Source organism: Poecilia latipinna, unplaced genomic scaffold (assembly GCF_001443285.1).
Source record: "Poecilia latipinna isolate Pla-1442-1.1 unplaced genomic scaffold, P_latipinna-1.0 Scaffold354, whole genome shotgun sequence".
Classification (NCBI taxonomy): domain Eukaryota; kingdom Metazoa; phylum Chordata; class Actinopteri; order Cyprinodontiformes; family Poeciliidae; genus Poecilia; species Poecilia latipinna.
The window spans coordinates 286,394-311,481 of NW_015112970.1; the positions used below are offsets into that span (position 1 = coordinate 286,394).

The 25,088-nt window shown below is 35.9% G+C and overlaps 1 long non-coding RNA gene across 1 annotated transcript in view; it reads left to right on the forward strand.

Annotated features, from left to right (window-relative positions):
- The window catches only part of LOC106949639 (uncharacterized), a 342,173-nt gene that overhangs the window by 271,884 nt on the left and 45,201 nt on the right, over window positions 1-25,088 (forward strand). The gene's annotated exons all lie outside the window — the stretch shown is intronic.

Consider the following 25,088-nt stretch of genomic DNA (forward strand, 5'->3'; position numbering starts at 1 on the left):
TACGTTATGAGTAAAGCTACGTCTGACATTAAAACATATCTCCTCAGCATTCTCACATTTTCCTGTTTGGTTCTCCCCTGGCTTGCTTTCCACATGGCTTCCTCTGATGATATTTACGAGAAAATTAATATTGACAGGAAGCACTTGGGCTTGCTCAGTGAGCTGTCCACTTTACAAGTATCCACACAAATCCATATTGACAAGCCAGTTGCAGTCTGAGCTGCCCTCCACCTGTTTGTGAGTTTATTTCTGTGTAAACAATTACTGCAAGCTGACAGGAAACCAAACTAGCCTGAGGTGGATTTACACCTGCAGCTGATCTGATTTTTGCTTCATCTAATTAAGATATTCAGTTGGCGCCAGAGGCGTAAAGTTGAATGCAATTTTTTAATAAAAGATCTTTACCCTGCGCTGCTTTTTCCCCTATTTGTTTTTCACCCTCCCCATATGCTCATTTCAGCTTTAATCCCAGCATAACACCTTTCGTTCCTCTCGCTCTCACTCCTTTCTCTCCTCTTCCTCACACCAGATCCCTCACCTCTCCTCTTCCTCCTACCTGCTCCCTGCATCTCTCCTCTGTGTTTTTTTCCACTCGCGGTCCTTTCCGTAACCCAATAACCTCGACTCTTGAGTGCGCCCCTCACCTCTCCGCGCTGCTCTTCCTGCCCACCGCCTCCTTGTCTCTGGCCGTTTGTTCCCCTGCGGCGAGCCCTCAGCTCAGGCTGCCATGTGCAGGATGCTCCCTAGGTGAGAGGTCAGTGGTCTGGCTGTTTTTCTCTGTTCTTCCCCTTAGCAATTACCGCGCCATGACTGGAGATCACACAGTTTTTCAGTCCCTCTTCTGCAGCCTGCCAAAGGATTAAATATTATCATGTTCAGGATTTTAATAAAAGCACTTAAACTTGAATTACTTCTTTATATTTTCTTATTTTGTTTGATACTTGACATAATTTTGAAATGACAGGTTGTTGCTGTTATTCAAAATTAACTAACTGCACTACTGTCAAAAGTTAATTAGTTTACTATCTATTTCTGAAATAAACTTAACGTGACATGACTGTATTTTTGTCACTTTCGAGTTTCAACAGTAAAGCTAATTAAGCTATCAAAAAAACAATTAAACTACTACATATTTTTTTGGTAATTACTATTTCTAAACTTAAAATGTCATCCAATATAAAATAGAGCTGAAAATCTTGACATCCCATACTAGTATTGCTGCTTTGGCCAATAACAGATATTAACCATTAGTATTTGTATTATTTATATGCATATATAACATGTTTATAGACACGTTGCATGTTATGGTTTACAGCTGGAAATATTAAGAATGTGCACAACGTGGAGGGCAAAGGGCAGATTCTTTTACTTGCCATCTGTAGCTGCGCTGCTTTGGTTGAACACAAAATGAAATCTAGAGATGTAGGTTTTATTTTAGTGCAACAAATGGAAAAATAACACAGAAAACCTGTTGAAGAACAACTCAAAGCCACTCATTTTGATTTTGTCTTGCTCTTTGTCTTCGCTATTCTGCTACACACAGACCCGTTGCTATAGTGACTGGTTTAACAGCAGCAGCTATGCTAACATTCAGTCCGTTACAGTGCTATGTTTTCAGGCTCAATGTTTATTTTGCGATTATTAATAAGCGATTGTTTGAACACAGCAGGGTTTGACTAGCTGCACTACTGATGATCTGTCATTGTTGGTGAGTTATTTTTTTAACTGAACCGAAACACAAATTTCCACAGCACATCTACATGTTAAGGTTCTCATCGTCAAGCTAGCATAACAGTCCTACTTTCTTCCCCATCGCTACTTTTTTTTTTCCAATTAAAACTTTTTGCTAACATGTGAAATGTGATACCCTTGGATCTTATCTAATTGCCGTAGTGTTGACAATTGGTTGCAAAACTCCATGTGCCTTTTTCTTTTATCTAATCACGCATACATAAGCGTGTTATGTTGACAACTTGCCAGCTAAAACCAATGGTGGTCACTGTTGGTGAGCAGTATTTTTTGCCTTCCAGCAGGAATCTGTGGGCGTGATCTTACATGCATGATGTCATGTTACAACGTTTCATAGTGGCAGTGTTACTTATTTTTATTTTATTGTTTACTTGATTGGGACAGACAGAAATCAATCAAATGCCTGCATCACAGTGAATAAGTGTCAAATTTTAAATGTTTGCATCTCCAATGTAGTCTACAGTTGTCTGGTTTATTTAGTTTGGTTCTAGAAAAGTTGCAATATGTTATCTAAAAGTACTCATGATTTTTTTATACATTGTCCTATAGCAAGCCAACAAAGGATGATTATTACTTTTTTCATGATTTTATGCAGTGGCTACAGTGGTCCAAAACACCAAGTTTAAAAGCTTTCAACTAAGATCACTATTAGTGCATTGATTTCATTTTTTTTAATTGATTTAAAATCTAACTTGGTTCTATTTTTAAGTTGGCTACAATCTGATTTGGCAATATTGGATTTTCTTTTTCCTGCTCAAAAAATAAGTGCTTATGTGGTTTTATATAAAAACTGAATACCCATTATGTTGTAAAAAGTAACTATACTGGAGTTGCTAAATACTTTAAAAATACAATCATAACTTCTGCATTGAGAGGAAATTTATTATTCAGGTCAAGGTAATTGTAAACCAATTTCCATTAGCTATTTTAATTTTTAAATAGTGACGTGCAAAGAAAAACGATAATTATGGCAGAATCTATTAATTTGCCCCTCGTTTGTTTAAATCTACTTAAGCAAAATTAATTTCCAATGAAAATCATTTTCAGAATTGCAAATCATAATGTATGCTGGTGGCCAGAGGACGGAGAAATCTGTTCTGTCGCAGGGCGAATAATGAAAATGTGTCATCTTGGACGAGGACGGCGGACCAACGCCACTCTTCGGTGAATTCCATTTTCTAATTCTCTGACAGACGCAGAGGGGGAGCTGAGCACATGTACCTCCCCCTCACATACACCAATTACTGCAATGAGCAAATGAAAGGCTGTGTCCCATCAGGGCCGCCGTAGGGGGTAGAAGAAGAAGGAGGGGGAGTTATACATAATTGCCCCCCACACACACACATACATTATCAACAATCATCATCTGCTGCCTGCCTCGTTGATAATCCCACAGTTGTCTGTTCAGCCTTGTAGCAGATTGGCTCGCCCCGCTCACAGTCGCACTCCTTGTTTTTTTTTTTTTTTATATATATTTTTCTGTCTCTGTGTCTTGTCTGCATTGCTCCTTCATGCCATTTTATTTTTCCCTCCTCCTCCTCCTTATCAACTGTCTGCGTCGCTTTGTGACATTTCTGCCGTTCGTGCTCTAACAGCAATCAAAATACTGTTTGTAAAGAGAGTCTGTTGTGTCAAATAGGGGCTATTTGCAGCTTCGCTGGAGTGCAGATTAAAGAGAGCAACTGAAAAGGCTCTTAATAACTGTTGCTGAATGTTTTGGGTTAAGATTTTTATCCAAATTCTGTTACTGGAGGTGGGCAAATTGATTCAAAATATTACTAATATTGATACAAAGTCAGTATCAGTATCAAATCAACACCAATGTGGTCAGATTGAGACTTTAGTTTAAGATTCCCGATACCAGATACCAATACTCATACTTTTCGATATGTCGTCAAACTTGTGACCTTTTTAGGTGTATTTGTGTTTTTTCCTAAGAATTAGTCAGTTCAAACCTAGGACATAATTATAGCAAAGTACGTTAGTAAGATATTAACATGATTAGTGTACATTTGATAGTTTAATCAATCCAAAATACTAGTGTGGTAGGATCGATACTTTAGTTTAAGATTCCCTATTGAGATTGTTTTATTTTTGTACTGTAAATTCTCGTATACAGGTCTGCAATACTGCATAGTTTGTTGTTGATCCAGTACAAAGTAAATACAGGTCCGTATCACCGACAGCAAAACTTTTAAGTTTGATATGTCACCAAACGTCTGACCTGCTGTGGCGTCGTTCTTCCTTTGATTTAGTTTGTTCAGTTCTACTTTACAGCTGTGATACTTTAGTTTCAGATTCCCTCTTGAAATTTAGTTTTATTTTTATATTGCAGTGTTTCACGGAGGTGTGCAACATTTTGGTACCAATCTGAAACCAACACTGTTACAGATACTTTATATGTAAGTTTGTGGTTTTTCCTTTGAAATAGTTTATTCAAACAGAATTTGGACAAGGTTTATAGTTATCTATGAAATACTTTGTGTATTTTTTCTAAATACAAAGAAAATCATTTGAGAGCAAACTGAAGCAAAATTAATATTGAAAAACCACAATACAAAATAAAAAAAAATTTATGAGGGAATTTGAAACTAAAGAATCGATCTTATTTTGTTAGCATCAATCCGATATCAATAATATTGATATTTTTGGATGAATTTATCCATCTCTAGTTTCTGAACTGTACCTCAAAAAAGATTTTATTTGCACTGAAATAATTTTTTGACACCTAAAGGTCAGATGTTTGATATAGCAAACTTAAATAAATGCATCGGTATCAGTATCAGCGATACTGGCTTTGTTTTTACTTACAGATCAATCACACCTTAGCTTTAATTTCTGTAGCTTTCCCTTAAATTTCACTCATGAGCGCGGTGAATCCCACCTGACTGCACGCTCTGCTGCGGAGCGGTGTCTCTGCAGGCTAATTGAAGTCAACCACAGGGTACTCCTAATGATCAGCCTACTGCAACCCCTCGTTGGCCTGTCGCTTTCCTGTCTGGCATTTAGAAACATCTCTAGGAACGAATAACAAAAAAAAGAGAGAAAGAAGCCTAAAAAGACAGGAGAGGTGTCGACGGTGCAGGAGAAGTGACCCAGGTGATGAAGTGACCGCCATGCTGTGCAGGAAGTGGCCGCGTCCGGCTCTGCTCACTTCCGCTCAGTGGCCATTATCCGTGGCTCCACTTTCTCTAACAAAAAATCAATATGAGCTGGAGGCGGGAGGACAGGAACTCTGGGTGAGGTGAGAGGATGAGCACGGGGAGCAGACAAAACCGAGAACAAAAGCAAAAAACTGATGCGTAAAGGGTCAGAATGGGGTTTATTACCAGATTTAAAACAAACGTTATACTGCAAATATTTCACAGCCAACCGAAAAAGACAGCAGGATGTAGGAGAATAAAAATATGCAAACAAAAATGTAAAATAAAATGTTTTAAACTGGGAGTGGCCAATATGGACTTCAGGTTTTATTGCAGTATTTTCTTGAAAAACAATTCCTAATTGAAAAACTCTTCTTTAGGACAACAGTCTCATAAAAAAGTGTGATTTCTATCATTGCATTTAATCATATTTTGGAATTTTTTCATATTTATTGGCGCTTGAGTGACCAAACAATGAGGAAAATAGTCAAACTAATCCATAAAACAGACAGTTTAACAGGTTTTAAATGTCAGTAACTGGAATTTGTGATAACAATAAATCAAAATTCTTATAATGAGAAATCTATCTCGATAAATGATAAACAATACGATAAATTCCCAACCTGAGGCCAAACTAAAGAGAAAAGATTAAAAGTTTGCAAAGTCTTTCATAGTAGGTAGAAACATTTAAAACTGAAAAATAAAATCTGAGGGCAGAAAAATATTAGAAGAGCCTATAAATTTCTTGTACGCTACATCAGCTACTTTATTATTAGTACATAAGTTAAATTAATGCATGTTTTGGAAACATTATATTTTAGATCTGAAATACCCATAACAGATGAGCTGTAGTAATATTTTGGAATTTTTATGAATATAACCAATAAAATTTAAAATATATTAAGTTGTAGTACAGTTTTTTGTGGAACAAGATGGAGAAATGGCGCATTAAACCTATCATGCAACAATTTATACCTGCTAATGGATAAGGTACCCAAACTGACTCCAGACCAGGGCCCCACATCCTTTAAATCCGGCCCTGGTAGTAAGTACCACACAAATAAAACAAAAGATGAGAGATTAGAAAGACATTAAATGAAACAATAGCTACCAAATAAGAATACACAATTAAAAAAATTATAAATAAATATACAGTTGCATTGGAATAAGCTTTAGCTGCACATAATATTTTTTTAAATTATTTTTGTATATTTGTGGAAAATAAAGGCTGTGTTTGTGAATATGATGATCTCTGATTACACAGCCTCAGCTGGTGGGAGGGAAACATCTATTTAAGCATTTCAGTGTAATAATAAAAATACAGAGACAATTAAAGACCTTAAAATGAATTTTCAAGATTCCCGCAATTAAATCAACAATAAAACTAAGGTGAAAATCTTTAAACGAACAATATTTACAGATTTAAAAAGCCCTTAACCCCAAAGAGGCTCCCAATGGTGCAGTAAAGGCTGCAAAAACAATAAACGGAGCTTTTTACTGACGCATTATCCAATCAGACCCGGCCATGCAGTTTAACTGCTGCAGCCCATCGTAGAGGATGACCCCGCTCTCGGTCAACTGGAGCCTATTTCTGCCATGTGGCATTTAGGTTTATGAGCCAGCCCTTACCGTTCCCAAATAATGAGCTTTAGGAGTCAAACAAAATGTCCTGGAGGCCACATGGCTCCAGAAAACTGTCTAGCTGTATAAAAGTCTGTGTTTTTAAGCATCTTAAAACCTAAATTCAACACTAATGTCACACATATCCAGCCTAATCCAACTGAAAATAAAAGGCACCTGTTAAGATAATACTTTTTTAATTACAAAAATCTGGTATTTTAACTGTGTAGACTTTTATTGTATCTACTAGTTCTTTCTGACAGATTCCATCCAAGGAAAAATTGGTCCGTATTAGAGCTGCAACTAACGATTATTCTGACGATTAATCGGTTTATCGTCAGTATAATACATTAATCAGATTTTTTTAAAACCGCCACATTTTTTTTATTTTTCATTTAACCACTTAAACTTCACATATAGATAAGGTATAATATTGTACTATACAATATTAGTAACACATTAAAATGCTAGCTAATTCAATTCCCTTTATAAATAAGAAAATAAGGATTTTATTGCCTAAAATGCACTAACAGAGATAATTTAGTGCACTTGATCATTTATAGCAAAGGATAAATAATTGGATAGCAAATATTGTTGAACAATTTCTTTATTTTACAAAGTTACTATTAATGTAATTAATTTGATTAATCATTACAGATTTGAACAGGATGAGGCTAAAACCCACAAGGAGTTCTGGGTAGAACAAATTTACAGACAACTAAGTTTTGTATTTTTTTTTAAGTGCAAAAGGTATTTATTTTTTCTACTGTTTTGACTTAGTTACTGATCTGGATATGTTGTTCTTTGAGTAAAGGACTTTTTAAAGTCTTTATACTTCACTTAATGATTACCGTAATCTATGTAAATTAGTTTAGATTGTTTTACTAATCGATTAATCAGATTATTTGCTCTAGTCCACTTAAAGAACAAAAAAATAACAATGTAGACTAAAAGGAGAAGCTAATTTAGTGTCTGTGTAGGGAAATACGCCTTTGTTCATGCGACTCAGGACTCAGTAACACCTGTGGTGTAAATATAAAGTGATTCAGGAGAAGATTTCTGCTGTAAATCCCAGTGGACGCTCTCCACTTTCACTCTGTGGGTTTGAGGATTTAATCTGTGAGTTTGCTGCATCTCCACTCAGCACGACTTCGTTTAACATCGCCGTACTGCATTGACGCCTCGTTAGCGGCGTAGTCCATATGAAGTGGCACCATGAATTAAAATAAACTGTTTGGGCTCTGGAGAAGCTCTCTTTATGTTCATCATTAACATTAAATCTGAACCTATTTGAATTAATCATCGTGAGCAAATAGCTAATGATTAAATTAGCTCAACATACATGTTAAGGGAAATTATTCATGTTGGATATGGAATATGATAAAAGGTTTTTTTGGGGGGGGTTTTGCTTCCACCCACTCCGCTATATACGAATTAAATTTCTTCAACAGGCCTTGACAACCTAATTGAACATTAGTCTAATACAGAGCATTACCACAAGAGAAATGAAAGCCTGCTGTCCTCGAACACTCACAGCTTCATTGTGAACCCTACTGTCTTCTCCCGGTTATTTCGTGAAAAGGCCTTCCTTCCCAAGTGGAGAGCATAATTTTGCCTTCTCTAATGACATCGAACTATTCACCAAGCTACCCTTAATTGCTGGACCAGAGCTGGGAGAATAATAGTCCCAAGCTTTTCTCCTGCAGTGTGTCCCGAGTCCTCCAGGGTTGCCAGATCTGACAGTTTACTGCCCAAAACCAACGTAAAACCAGTGCAGTTCCCAAAAAAAGCACAAATCTCAAACTCTAATGAAATTCATATTGATAGCAGATATAGTTAGACAGTATATATGTAGGCCTGTCACAGTAACACAATTGGCTGGATGATAAATTATCCCAAAAATTATTGCAATAAGCAATAATATTGTTCTTTTGACACCATTTTAAAGTAATATGGCCTAGTAGTAATGGTGTAATAATGCAGGAAAACATTCTCAAATTTCAAAACACCTTAAATTTTTATGAAAATTTAACACTGGAACTGGAAGAAATTATAAAAAACCAAAATGAATAAAGAAAGCAACATATAAAATGAATTATGAAGTCTATGTACCGGTAAACAAAATTGTCCTTCAAAAGGAAAAAAGGCTACTTGTAACTGAAGCACCAGACTGAAGACTGTCATCATCACATTTTTGGTAGAAAAAGGGAAAAATAGAAATTATTGATCTCATTTTAATTTGTCACATAGTAGCAAACTTGTCCAGGGGACAACTGACAGATAAGAGATATTTTATTGTAATTCACTGCACTGCTGTGAACTAGGAGCTTTTAGATCAAATATGTTTCATTAATCAGCATTATGTAATATCAACGCAACAAAATTTTCAGTTTAATCACGTTAACATTGACAGCCCTGATATATGTGTAATCTTGTGTCCCAAATGTCAACGACTGAGGCGTGTCACGATAATATTTTGCTGGAAAATAAATTGTTCCAGAAGTTATTGTGATAAACGATAAAATTGCTGTTTTTAGGTCATTTTCAAGTAATATAATAGCAATTGCATAATAATGCAAGATCTCAAAGATCAATAGACTTTAAATTCAAAGGAATGTTTAACACTGGGACTGGAAGACATTTATCCAAAATAAATAAAACAGAAACAACAAATGAGATGAATTACGAGTCTGCAAATAAAATTGTCTGTCAAAAAAGGGCTAGTTTAGACCAACGCATCAAAAACACCAATTTAAAAAAAAAAAATCGTGCAAATTTGGTTGTCCTTTATTATATTCTGACCAGAACCAGATCCAATTACAAAATTGTGTTTTATTTTTCCGACAGCAGAATATAGCAAAAAGATTGTAATGGAAACGCAGCCAGTAAGGCCTTTGAGCCACGGGGAGCCCATTATTTTCTAATATGCTTTTTTTAAAATGTGAAAATTAGACACATGCTGGATGTGGAGCTAATTCCTAATGTGCCATTCTGCATGTGTGCGACCGTATTGGTGGGTTTAACCAGACCGCATGTCTTCGTGTGGCCATCGCTAATGTTCTCGGCTAATACGTGTAACTCAGTGGCTCATGCTGGATGTTAATGAGCCCTGAGAAGGAAAGGAAAGGAGAGCAGCGCCGGTCTAATGAACTCATAGCTCGCCCTGCGCTGTCACTCTCCTGCTCAGCTCTGTGACCTGGACAATGCAAACGCATTGTTGCTGCGGCTTTGTGGCGTGCCAGCCCAGGCAGCCGGCACCCCCGTCGACAGTCAATGGGCTCCCTGTAACTTAAACTTGCTGGCGGTTTCAGGGCCAGCACAGGCAGCTGTCATTCTGAGCATTGTTGGCTGTTGACAGCAGCCGCTGATGAGAGCATTCAGAAGAGAGGAGAGGCAGAAAAACTCAACACAGCGCAGCGCAAAGTGGTGGCTGCGCGAGTTCGACCGAAATAATCCAGATTTTTTTTTATCTTAACCCAAAGAGATGAGGCAGCAGTGAAGTTAGACAGAGGAAGTAAACTGTTCAGACGGAGGAAAACAAGTTACATATTACATCTATCAGAAAGAAGAGGTTGATTGGTTGTGTGGTAGCATCTGGGGCTGCTATATTTATAAATTTTGAAAAAATAGTAAATTACAAACACAAAACAGAGTGAAGATCTTCTTTTGCAAGATTATAAAAACGGCAGAAAAAATTCACATTTTTAAGGAAAGTTACATGTCGGACGACCACACAGGCATGAAGAATTAAAAAATGATTGTTCATATTACATCTATCGGACATACATGTTTGATTGTTTGTATGACAGGATATGAGACTGTAAATAAATTAAAATATGACCAAAGTGACTCATATTGAAAAAAAGGCTTAATAGTGGGGAAAAAATCAGTTTTTACAAACAAAACACATTGTGCAAGATTTTTTTTATTTTTTTTGCAAGAATGTATAACTGCAAAAAGTTTCAAATAGAGATGAGTTAACATGTCTCAAAGAGATGAAGGAAAGTTATGCAGTAAGATGACCACAAAACAATGAAAAAACAGTAAATTTTGTTCTTATATCTATCAGACAGAAGTGGTTGAATAAGACTTGGGGCTGTAAACAAACTAAAATCTGACTTACGTGACTTATTTGTAAATTATGCAATTATAGTGGGAAAAAAAACAAGCTATTTGGGAAATCTGTGAATTTTATTTCCACAAATACGATCAGGATACCTGACATCGCCTGTACAGATTCCCCACTGACAGTGGAGAACCATTCTTATTTGAGTTCTGTCGCAAAAACTTTGATTGTGTTGATTGTGGTCTGCTAGTCCACAATCTACATTAGCATGTGTTTACTACTGTAGCTTTTGTTTGTGAGACGGTCAAGCACGTGGTAGCTGCGCAGTGACGTCAAATGAGCATTAGCCAATGAAACGCGGACCCTGTGGTAAGATCCATTGTAACTGCGGTGCAAGCTACACACAGTGTTGCTCATCATGGCGAGACAGGAGATCCAATCGATTCACAGGCATGTCCGATTGATATTTAATTGGAAAAACTAACTGCAAAGCATTGATGAATCAATATTTTTATCTTCACCGATTACCGAGAAGAAAGTTAACAAGGTAGGCTCAGATAGCTTAGTGCTAGCTACCACACTGTCCGTAGCCAGAAAAAAAACTACCTTTCACCCAACGCTGCCTTCTTTTCATTTATTTTGAGTCCTCTGCATTTCAACCATCGTTTACGTTTCTCCACACGGTATCAAAGAATATTGAGATCAAACTCCCGGGACATCCTCACCTTCTGTCCTCTCAGGCTCTTCAGTAGTGATGGGCTACCTGAATCCAGGCTTCGAGGCCTGTACCGAGTAAAAAGGGGGCGTGGCCGATGAAGCCCCGCTTCGAGGCTTGTGTTGTCTTGCTGAAAACCACGTGACTGGCAACAAACGAGGCCTCGCATTGCATGGGTCACGTGACTGCTTCATTTTGCGTGTCGGTTTTCAAAATAAAAGCGCGATGAGCCTTGCTGTGTCATGGGTTGTTGTCCATTTGGTCACGCATCAGAGGATGATATTTGTCTTCAGTGGCCAAATAAAATGAACATTGACCAACATATTCGATGTGTATTCATGGCACTCATCAACATGTATTGTTTGTTACTGGTTTTCTCAATTGTAGATCATGTTGTTTTTTTAATAACTATATTTTTGTGATTTTATGATGTAAAACCCTTTGAACTGCATTGTTGCTGAAACGTGCTACACAAATAAACTTGATTGTCTGAAATGGAGCCAGCAACATCTGACATCTGAGAATACTTTGAGATTATCCTCACAATAAAATTCTTAGATAACATTAACCCCTCCACAATTTCTCACCTTCTGCAAAGTTCCACTATTATTTGTAGTCTGATTGGCAAAGATATATTAGTCTTGCACAGCAGAAACAGATTTAATCCTGTTGCAGAACTAAAATTCAACATGTAGCCAAATATACGAGATCAGAGCCAATTAGAAATCCAAGAAAAAGTGAACGCCCCAACAGACACTGCACTCTCAAGACATTAAAACATCAGTTGTCTTTATTGTCAAATCCATCTATGACATAAAAGAAAACCCATCACAACCACTAACGTTCAACATAAACCAGGATTAGATTATTGGCTACAAATCATTGTAATAATTAAAACATATGACAATTAAATATGGTTTCATTGGTTCTCTTGTTACTAAACATGAGTTTGATGAAAACTTTGTGACAATATTGCATTTAGTAATTTTTGGAAGTATGATCCAACTGAGTGACGAGACTGTTACAGTTTCACCAGCAGATGTCACTATAGAGCAATGAATGAAGCATCGAGTAACGAACCTTTTTGCAAAGCAAAGGGCTGGAAAGGTTCATTGCTTCATGAGGCTTCATTTGCCCATCACTACTCTTCAGATGTCGCCATTCCGTCTGTCTGCGATGTCTGTATGTCGGAACATCCGGGCAACCGTGACGTCATTCACGGTCACGCCGTAGTCACAAAATCGGATTAAAAAAATGCAACATGACGGTTATGACCGACTGCTGACGAACACGGAAACCAACGCCACGTGATTCAAATAAATTGCGCTAGCAAATGTAGGCACGGGACTTATTTGCAAATTTCCACATATATGTGTTGACTGTTTTGGAGTGGTTATACTGCTACATCTCCGCTCACATTTTTTGGGCAATAATCCGATTATTGTCCAAAAAACAAAATTATAATAATAAACAACAGTTTCTTGGCAATTTCTGAACTTGAAAAAGGTTCGTTTACTCTAAAAATATATATATTTTCTTCTTGGTGGGTCTGTAGCAAAAACTTACTGAAACATGACTTAAAATTAAAAATTTATTTAAAAAAGTGACATAAAAAGCCTAAGAGATCAAAACGTGATTTTTGTGTAATTCATTTTTGTCTTTATTTCCATCTATATGATGAAAATACATTGTGAAATATCTTCTTCTAGGCTACAAATCACCTCAGATTCAGGATAAGCAAAACGTTAGCAATGCTGCAGCCAATTTAATCACTTTTTAATCACATTTAGACACCAGTAAACATGTTTATGTGACTGGTCACTTTTCATTTTTTACCACCATTTTTAAACTTTCTGCTAAAAGCAACCCACACCTCTTGATTTAATATTAGCAAATAAAATAAACTGTTTTGCAAAATTATGTCATGCTGTTTTTCTCATTCAAATGACTTTTTTAATCCCTGTACAAACAAAACGTGGAGAACACAAGACTTTAAAAGGCTAAAAAGGCAGAGTATGTTTTTAACAAACATTCAAACTGGAGCACAGATCGTCTTGTTTGTGACAGTTTTCTGCTGTTGATTTAACGAACCTCACAAACAGTTTTCAAGTCCAGTGATTACGATAGTTTCTTGGCAACGCTGGAGCTTGATGACACCGAAGGATAAGACGCACGACACTCTGTGTCTGTCTTCCTTCATTTTTATTTTTCCTGGAGAGGAGTATAAATGAAGACCAGCGAGAGCAAAAAAGGGAAACCTCATAATGGGCAAAAAGCTTTAGATAGTTAGCAATCAGGATGTGAAAACCAATTACAGAGAAAACTTAAGGGTTTTACTACAGTTTTCTTGTGAGAGCTGTAATTTCTCAGTCATCGAAGGCTTTTAGGCTCATTTTTATCACAGAAACCAGAGAAATCCATTTATCCTCCTCTTTGATTTTAGACATCAATCATAGATGTCAGGGGGTGGAAAGAAATACAAATATTCTGCTTAATTTTTGTGAAATATGAAGTAGAATTTTAAATTATACATTGAACAGCTTTTGCTTCGGCTCCTTCTTAGTGGGTTTTGGACTGAGCCATGACAGGATCCTGTTGAAAAAAATGTTAGTTTTATTTTATTTTTTTTTTCTCTTGAAGTTCCAGTTAGTTAACCTTATTTTTACCCATTGAGATTAAAACCTTTTGTTCAAAAGTTTTAACTGTCACAAAGTAGTCAAGAGTGATATCAATTAATAATGAGACGATAATATAGTAAAATGGTTTTATTTTCTTCAATAAAAAAGATAAATTGAACTATATCTTAGTCAATGTTATGATTATATATCCCAAGAAAGTATCAAAGTATTTAATAAGAACATTTGACATGTAAAGGTAGAAAAAACACAATTTTGTAATTGTGGCATTTAAATTAAATAAGAAACAATTAAAATCCAACGTGAATAAGTTTGTTCACGTGATGAGTCATTAATACTCATGTTGCATCATCATCCTCCTACCACTTCCTGTCGTCTTCTTCATCATTTCTGACAGTAGTAACATCCTGTTGTTGATCGCAGTTTTTTTTTTTTTTTTTTTTTTGCAAAATTCGCTTGTTTTGATACGTTTGAATAACCACCTCAATCCTGGCGCAAAACTGTTTTTGGAAATTGCAACGTGTCTATCTTGCAAATTTATTTTTGTAATTCCAATTTGTGCAACCTCATGATAAATAGAAATGCAGCTGTTGCAAATGAAGGTTATTATATTTAACTATAACTAACAAAATAACAAAAAATATAATAAATCTAACTTAACGGTAATTAATGGAGGAAAACTATTAACTAACTGGAACTATATTTTGGAATTATAAAACTAACTAAAACATACTGAAATCATAGAGATAGCATCTTTAATTTTTGTGTTTATGGATCTATTTATTAGCCATTTGAGCTGAAACAAGCAGTTTTACGTAAGCTGCAAATCACAGCACTCCATCTCCCTACTCCTCCCGGTGACTTGTAGTTCGCAAAATGGCGACAGCAAAAGTTGTGAGAAAACGCTTTTTTGGTTGTTCAACAATAATTTAATAAATGTTTGAAAATGGTGTCTTCTGTTGAGTGTTCATTAGCCAATCGGTGTACACATAATCACAATACTTTGACATTTTTGAATTACTAAAACAAGTAAACAAACTCTAAAAACTAATTAAAGCTAACTTAGACAAACAAAAAGTCACAATGAAATNAAACACTACAGTGTAACAAAAAAACAAAATCTATTATAACTCACTGAGTTGCTTTTGAACACGTTTGGCTGGAGAAAAAAAACAGCTTTGGGCAGGTTGTTAAAATTCAGGCGGCTTTTCACAACATTTGGCGAGTTTTTATAAATGTTTCAGAGGAAAACTCTTTTGAAATAGTTGTCATTGTGTCGCAGAAAGGCACAAAACCTTTAATAAAAGGCTATGCTATTGCACTTATCTTATTTAATTTATTTTGAAATCTCTAGATTCTGTCGAATGTGAGATCACCAATAATTAGTCATTGCTTAAACAAGTGTCAGTATTTAATAGTATTATAAAACAAAAATCCCAGTGCAACGTCGTGATTTAAAAGAACATATCACCAGAAAAACTAAAGTTTGATTGGGAACATAATCACTACATTATTCCCACAAATTTGAACTGGAATTGATGTGCGCCATCTTGGTAGGCCAGCGCAGCACATAGCATAGCAGAACCGTGGCTTTGAGACCAATGAAAAGAAAGTATACTGACACTCTTTACCAAGAGAAATATTTATCAACAAAATGACTGCTGTCGGGATCGACTCGTATGACACGGAGAATGGAAACATGTCAGATGATGTGGCCAACCTGACTCCGATCTCCTGCTGCGATAAAGTTAACTAGCTAGTGAACATTAAGAACATGGAAATGCAAACAATCAATATTTAAACGACTTTCTGAAGGACGTACAAACTCTTTGTGTGAGTAACACGGTTCTGGTGACTGGCACATTCAGTACAGGTGGTAACAAACATGTAGGCTACATGTCCGTCTTAGCTAGCAGGTAAAATCTACAGCTAAGCTAATTTTGCTAGCTCGCCAGTAAGAACTACAGTAAATATCACTCATATTTATCTTAGAATTACACAGATGTGGGTATAGTACTCAAAAATTGTAACTGAGTAACAGTAACAGTACTTACATTGTTTATCAGATAGGAACAAGGTGAGAGCGAGTTTTAAGCTTGCAACTTGCTTATTGTTGTCATAGCAACTCCATAGCAGCCAAGATGGCTGTCAGATACAAAGTTCACAGAAGTGTAACATCACACGAGAACTATGAATTAACCAAAGTATGGAAAGAAAACTACAAGTAAAAAATAAAACTCAACAATATTTGTTTCAAACAAATTCACACTAAAAACAAAAAGTCACAACAAAATGAAACCATAGTGAAAAACTCAGAACTGTAAAACTGCTTTTGGACACATTTGTCTGAATGAAACCAGTGACAAAGCAATTTCCAGAACTAAGCATTTCTGTAAAACATGAAGTTTTTCTCCTCTTGAAGTGAATTTTAAATTATATATGATGAACTTGAGGAGCCTCTTTTGCTTTGGCTCCTTTAATGGGTTTGGGACCCGACTGAAAGGTTCTGGAGAGCAGATATGAACGGGGAGGTACTGATGCAAGGATGGAGGTTGCTAAAAAGCTGTGCGTGTGTGTGTGTGCGTGTGTGTGTGTGTGTGTGTGTGTGCGCGCGCGTGCGTGCATGTGTGCGTGTGTGTGTGTGTGTGTGTGTTAAGAGCTCTTATCCCCCGCGCAGTAGAGCATGGTGTGCTGCACTCCCCGACCCTGCCGGTCATTTCATCTACTTCCAAATGTCACGGTGTCACAGACCTTTGTTAAAATCAGCAAGCAGGGCAATCGTGTGTGTGTGTGTGTGTGCGTGTGCGTGTGTGTGTGTGTGCGTGTGCGTGTGTGTTTCTGAGTCAGAAAAACGCAGTAACTGTATGTTTACTGCTGCTCTAGTCGCATTAAAACCATCAAACTGAGCAAGATGGCTGCCACTAAGACGTCTCAATTAAAGAAAAGAAATTTATGAGACGTGAAATAAAAATGTAGCAAAGGAAGCAGCAGAGATGTTTATTTTTTTATTTTATTCTCTATTCTTGTTTGGAAGAAACAATTGATTTTTGGCGTTAAAGGGGAAAAGGAAGGGAGGTCAGCGAGGCAGCGGAGGTGATATTAGCAGGAAATAGGTTGGGGCAGGAAACGCTGTAGGCGAGCTGCATCTAAACAGGCTATTATCATTCATTTACAGGAGATTTCACATGCACCACACAACCTGCACAAACTGCCTATTTTTATATCTAGTTGTTGTTTTTACTTTAATTTCCGTTTTCCTTCACTCTGTTGATTTTGTTGTTTTCTGTCCGTTTTCATCTCTTTATCATTATTTATTTATGCTGCCTTTGCTCGTTTATTTAAATATTCATTAATTTACTTTTTTTTCTACACTTAAATGTAACTTTCTTGTTTTACATAATTTATTCATAAATACAAAAATACAAAAGTACTTGTCCGACTGAGAAATTATTATTTTTCACTTGTTATAAGTGAAATAATCTGCCGGTGGAACGAGTATTTTTCCATCCATATTTAGGAATCATTAACTCTGTAACAGCTCCTGTTCTTCACATTGTATTTCTATTCTGTACATATATCTATTTACTATATTTATAACTGTTTACTCATCCCTTATGATAATTTATTTTAGTCACGTGATTTTATTCAGTTATTTTATCTTTTTTGAGTGCCAACAAATTTTCGCTGCAGGAATAAAATGATAAATAAAATTCCTGAATCCTTGAAATGTCTTTTTATAAGTGACATAATCTGCCTTCATAATGTTTATAGTAATTATTAAGGAATGATGGACTGAAAACAAGCTACTATTAAAAGTTATTTGTAAGTTAGTTTTGTCTTATTTGAAGTGTAATAAAATATTTGAACGGGAAACTATACAAAAATACTTGGTCAGATTTTGCATTAAGTGCTTTTTTTTCTCTTGTTTAGTGTCAATAATTTCTTAATATTGATGTAAAAATCAATATTCTAGTGGCAGATTATTCCTTCCTTAAATCTAATTTTCCTTCCAGTTCTTGTTTCAACACCATATTTTTTGCTCTGCGTATTTGTTTTCATTTCCTTCCCTCCTTTTCTTGACCTCACCTTTTCTTTTTCCCTCTTTATCCTGCAGAGATCCGGTTTTATTGGCACAGCTTTGGAGAACCAATACCAGCAGATTAAACCGCTGTCCTTTTTTCCTCTCCTTGTTTTTATTAAAGCACCGCGGCTCAGACCGGACCTGCGTTTATGCGTGTGATCGCACGTGCGTTGCAGTAATCGGCACATTATTATTATCACACTCTCCTAAATTAATTCATCTCTCCCTCTGTACAGTATGCCGGCGTTTGCATCAACAAATGCAGATCCCAAGTGCCTTAATGTCCCTGGATGTTTACACCGTGTGATGACTGAAGAAACTGTGATTCATGTAATGAATGCGATGAAATAAAGTGCAAACACATTTAGTCATCATAAGGTGCCGAGTGCGTTTGTTTACGTGTTTATGTGATTAGAAGCACTAATAGCTTCCACTCGCTCTCATGTTTGCTCTTATTGTTTCATTTTCAGATCCAGTTTTTTTCTCCACAGGTGAAAACTGACTAGTGTGACACGTTGTGGAAGACTAGTGATTTTGTTGTTGTAAATTAACATTTTTGGACAACAAGTCACAGTCTACCTCAGTGTTTCCCACCCAAACGTCCATTTTTCCCATTCAGTTTATGTCTCTTTTCTTCCTGCTAACTGCATCTATACAATTATAATCAGCCCCCTGCATTTGTTACGTCTGCCTTGAATCCCCCTGTTTTTATAAGTAACGTGTGTTTACTGGTGGCTGAGAACATCTTAATAACGATTTCTTCCATCAGTAGGAGTCTGAAAATGTTTCTCCGCCCACTCCTCCACAAAGAAGATGATCGCTTCAGAAACCGACGGATGAAATCGGTGCGTCTTCAAAATGCAGCGTGCAAAGTTTAATAATCTGAATGTTTTCCTCTCACATCCAACCGTCATTAGGCTGGTTTTCATGTGGCTCTTCACCCTGGGTGCCACTGCGTTAGGGGATAACATGAAAATCACAAAAAAGTCTTCTGTTGTTTATTTACTTGTTGAGATTAAAACTGACATTTTCACTCCTTTTTAAAAAAAAACAAATTTAAAGCTACCAGCCTGACTCACCTTTGACATAGTTTATCACCTTTAACAGCATATCCTGGTCAGTTTGTATTAATTCCATTAATTAATTAAAAATTATTTAGTCAATATAAAAACAATAACTCCCAAAACAAGCTTTCACATGCATGTGTCGCTGATGACATCACAAAAGGCACACAGCAACAGATCAGAGTTTAAAACCTGTTTTGAGTTTAGCCATAAATCAATTTGATCGATTAATTATATTTTCTGTTTTTGAAGGTTTAATTTTTGGAAAACCTGAGATTTAACTGGTGATTCCTGTCAGGTTAAGCACACAAACCAGTTATCCCAGTGAAATAATTTTAGACTCTAGATGGGCCCAAAAAAAGTAAAACCAAATAAATGTTCACAACCTGATTGAAAAATATCTATTTTACTAATAAGTAATAAGCTAATGGCAGGTTTATCCTGCCTAGACGAATGTTAGCATGCGGTAGCATACAAAATGTCTGAAGGCACAAACAAGTAGAGGTTTAAAACAAGTTTACAAGTAAAAAATGGAAATTTAGTTTAACACCTCAAAAATGCTTTTAAAGGTAAAACAAATGTCAAAAACATTCTTCTGTTAGGAATTTGAAAAAAAAAAAAGAAAAACACAGCCAAATTTGAGCTAATATTATTGTTAGTGTCTGAGATATTAAAAAAACTAATATTGTTGGGGAAATCTTTGAGATTTTTGGGAAAATAAATGCTATTTTGTAAAATTAGTGTTGAAATATCGCCCCCTACTGGCAGCTTACGGGTAAGTTTATGTTTCTCTGTTTTTCTGCTTGTAAAATTGCCAAATATATATAAATATTCCAAAAATAGGGAAGAAAAAAGCTTGCTGATCAGATCAAGTTTCCCATCTGATCTGACATTTTTATTAATCCGTTGGGAATGGTTTGAAATCTCCGACATATGAATAAAATCTCTGTAAATCAACATGTGACTGTCATAAACTGTAAACACTTTCAATAAAGAACCCTGATAATCTCCTATGACTTATCTGTATTTATTTATTCTCTTTTGTTTGATTTATTATGTTAATTAGCTAAAGGTGTAACATTTGCATAATAATAGAAGATGTTATTTACATGTAATGGACCTCAAATTCGTAGTTTTTGTTTTAGTAAAGTCATGTTTTTAGATTAATGCTGGAAAAATTTCTCCTGTTTTTGTCTATATGTGAAAGAGCCGAATGCAGGAATAAATAAGTACTCCAATAAAATAAAGATAAAAGATATTACAATAATTTCGCTTTAAGAAATTGTATTGATAGGATAGTTTGGCTGAGTTTTAGGATTCAGATAACTTCCTGTTTTCAAGCTTGGAACAGAACTAAATAGATAATTAGGAAATGCCTTTTCCCCCTCTGGACTAAAAAAAGTGTCCTTCCGAAATTTTTTATTTCTTTTTTCTCTATGGACAAAAAAAGCCCTGAAGTCTTCTTTTCTTTTTTTCTGACATTGTATTTATGTTTGGCTCAAGATATAAAGTGAGATAAAAAAAAAAAATCTCACGCTAATGCAACCCGCGGTGTGATGTGCAAACTTGGTGCCCTTTTTTCCACTTGAGCACATGACCCTTAAATATTCTGTATACGCCACTGTTAAAAATGTCCTAAAATTATATTTTTTTTTATTATTGTTATTTTTTAAGATTTAATTAATGTTTTTGTACTACACCACCACAAATTATTGATTTTCAGGTCGCTTTGTTTGTATTTAAATAAAATTCTTGATAAAAATAAGTTTTGTTCTTGTTGGTAAATGTGAAACAGCTCGCAGGAAGTTTCCTCCAGACGCTTGATTGCTGCTCGACGTTGGATGCCGCAGACCTGCGTGGCGGGGGAAAAGTTAGATCGTGTTTGCCGGCGGCGTGACTTGTTTACGATTGGCGCTGTGTACATTTCTCACCTGTATACTTGGAAATAAAACGAGAGCCATGCAGGCCGAGCTGATTAATGCGCATATTCCGCCCCATTGTACGTCTCAGCCAGACTCCGACTGCGGCAATCAATTCAATCAGCGGCGCTTATGAAGCCATTACAATCTGGCTGAGAGCAGGCGGGGGCCGCATCCTTCCATTGGCCTCCCAGTAATTACTGTTTAGGCAAAAAGGGATGGATGGAGGGATGGATGGAGGGATAGACTAATAAAACACATCCCTAATGACTCGCATGTGACTATGAATATGCATCGTCTGGGCGGTAAAGTGTGGGTGTTGTGATGTTTACAACCCCTGACCTGGGACTGCCAGAAGATGTTTACTGCTTGGTTTTACCCCTCCGGCGTCCATCTTTGAGGCGCAGAAATTACATTTTAATATGGTTTCTTATGAGAAACGCAAAAAATAAAAGTAAAAATTAAAACCAAGCAGAGGATTTAATGAAATTTAGTTTTTTGGCCTCAGTTCGTTGCACCAGATTCCTGGAATTTTAAAAACATCAACTTCAGGAGTCAAAAGAATAAAGTAATGTAAGAATAATGTGGTAGTTTTAACAGAATAAAGTCAAAGGAATGCAGCAATAACGTATTTAAAAGAATAAAGTAGTGGAAATGTGAGAGTAAAGTCATAATAATACAAAAATAAGTAATAATATGACATAACAGTAATATTGCGTAGTAATGAGAACAAAGTTATAATATTAGGAGAATAAAGTCGTAATATCACAAAAATAAAGTCTTAATAATGCGAGAACAGTTATATTATTAGAATGAAGTAAAATAATACACAAATAAACTTATACAATAGTTTTCTAGTTGTAACTGTATAATATTTATCAGTTTAATCCAAAAAATATGTTTTTTGGTTGAAATATATCTTCAGACTCCATACATATATATTTAACTCCTTCATATTTTAAAACCTAATCAGCTTAAAAGGACTTTGTGTTGCTAAAAAACTATTTTCAGTTTTAGAAATAAAACTTAGCGACTCCAACAGAAAGTGATCAGAAATGAAACAGAAGATAAACGCAGCTGGTTTTGTTTGGATGATTTGCGGCTCTTTTCTGCCCCCTGCTGTCGACAAAATGTAATTTTAGTCATAGTTATTTCCTCTCCTGCAAAATTTATGGGAAAAAAAAGATATTTTTATCTGCAGCAGTGCAATCTCACTGAGCAGGAAAACCCAACCTTTAATTCAGTTAATCACAACGTTTTTTCTTTACAAAAAATGCAATGTTAGTTTAATCACAGAGACATTCTAGCTGATTCTGGTTATCAATCAAATATATATTAAAAAATAAAATTTACTTTGTGAATTTTTATGCAGCAAATAAAAACAGGACACGATTCATATGCATATGGATGTATTTTAATAAAAATAATTCTGTCACAATTAAACAGAATACATTATTTATCTTTAAACATGTTTCCAATACTTTTTTTTTACAATTATCATTTTTCCTTTTTTATTGTTTTAAAGTTTTTAAAGTCATGCTAAGTAGATAATAACTCATTTCACAATGTTTTTTTTCTCTTTTTTTCTTTCTGTTTTTTTTTTTTTTTTTTGCATTTTTTATATATTTAGGTAAAACTCAAAAGTCTCCCCCCAAGAAATAAAAACAAAATGAAGGTAGAAGTCATTTGTGCATCGCTCGTCTGCATGGTCAGATCAGTTTGAGCACGGAGGGGAGGACAGAGGTCAGAGGTCAAACTGAGGAAGGCGAAGTGAACCTCATGCTTTGCTTTTAAATAAAAACAGGAACAGATGAGAGGCTGAAATCACATTTTTGTGTTTTACTACCTACTTGAACATTTAAGGAAGCCTAACATAACGGATTACTTTGGATCTTTGAAGTGAAGTTCTCTAATCTGGATTATTACTACAGTAAATTCAGATGGAGGAACCAGATTAGGGCTGAGCAATAAACTCTCATTTCATCATACCGGATCTGATTTTCCAAAAATTCGATTGATTAAATAGATTTTTCGCTCAACACCAGAGGAAAGCTAACAGTCTTTGGCTTCAAACTGATGTAAAATTATCTGATTATCACCCACTGATAGCCTCGTTTTTAACAGCCAAATTCAGCATAAATATCACAATAACTGCACGGTAATGCTTTAGAGAGTTCAGTTTTAATCCAGAGAAAAAGCCTGTTGATGCATATTTCACACACACCAAATATTGCATTTAAAAGACATGTTTTCTACTTTTTATTGGAGAAATTTTGAATTTTTGCTGTTTGGTGTTCCATATGAAGCTACAATAGACATGGAGTTTGAAACAACTGAAAATAATTCCTAATTGTTTTCATGTTCAACTAAGTTTCTACTTGCAGCACAAATCTGTTGAAAATTAGCTAAATACATTTTTTAAATATAGTTTTTCGTCAGTGTTTTGGCACCTGTGACAGGAAGTGTTGGGTTGCGAATTTTCTTCACTCTCCAAAACAATAATAACGTACTAATAGGTCTGAGACAATGTAAACCACAGGTGTCCAAAGTGTGGCCCATGGGCCATTAGTGGCACTTGAAATGATTTTGTTTGGCCCCTGACCACAAGGTCAGGAATAGTGAAAATATGGCCGACAAAATAGAAAACGATGGATGGGTAATTGTCTGGTTTTCTTTTAGTAATGCAACAGTCCAAAGCCCTTTTATTACATCAAGATTAAAAATCACAAACTAATTTTTGGATCTTTCATTTAATGAATTTTGTGGGTTGCCAGAAATTTAAAGAGTTTGGGGCCAAAAGTTGGACATCACTAATGTAAAACAAACAATTTAATTCATTATAGAGAGTTATCACCCACTAATATCGCATAATAAAGCTAAAATAATCTCCAAACACGACATCCAACTTCTGAAGATCCAACTAAGCTCAAACTTGAGATGAATTTAAGCTCAAAATTAATTTAAAGGTGGAGTGTGCAGGTTAATCTGGATTATCTCTCTGCTTTGATTTATTCAAATTGGATTAAAAAATATCACAATAAATTAATTTTTGCATCTTTAATTTAAGTAATTTTGTGCCCCCCCAGTTTTTTGCCCAGTTTTGTGACCCTGGGCAAAAAATGTGGATATTACTGATGTAAACAAAATCATTTATTAAATATAGAGGATTATCACCTGCTAATATAATAAACCTGCTGTATAATGAAGCTAAAATGAGGGTCTCATTGTTGTTTGATGAAATTCAGATTGCTTAAGTAAGGTACTGACTGTTAATAGCTACTCCACTGAACCAAAAAGATCAGGAGATCCAAAAAGCTCAAACTGGAGGTGAATTTAAACTCACAAACCAACGTAATCTGGATTATCTCTCTGCTTTGTTGACTCTGAAACAGGAAGTGGAGGAAAATCTTGTTAGTAAACACGCAGAGGAGGAAAACTTTCATCTTATTGCACAGAAATCGAGCTGAACTCTGGAACAAAAGGCTGGTGAAAGAAAGGCTGCGGTTTAATCATCACAAAGTGCACCTTAAAATTACAGGCTTCCCTGTTTGTCACATGATTTCACCTCTTTATTTGAAGCTCTAGCTGCGACTGCAGGAGCACACAGCGGGTCAGAGTGTGGAGGGGGGAAAGCGAAGCCTGCGGTAATGAAACTCGACTTTCCGACGTGCGCACACTGTGCTTGTTAGCCGGCCTTTGATACTGATTTTCTTTATGCTGATAATAGAGTAGGACTTGGCCCCGAGGGCAGGTGTCGCAGGTGCAGCGGGGATTGGCGCCGCCACCTGCAACCACCTCTCTGATTGGCCGGTGCGGCGCTTGTTACAGTGAAATTAAGGCTGCGACACCTCTCTGCTCCTGGTTAGCGATCGGCGCCGCGGAGGACCTTCAATTATGTTTTCTGAACATGGCTGATGTTCTTTTTCCTGTTTTTCTGGGAAAGTTTTCAGGAATATTACATTAGCTTTAATCAGAAACAACAGCCAGGGTTTAGTGCGCTTTTATTTCTAACTTGTGGGGGATAATTTCTCCAGCTAACGAGGGGAAAGTTTCACAGACTTGATTTCTGCTGTGCTTTTATTAAACATCAGAAGC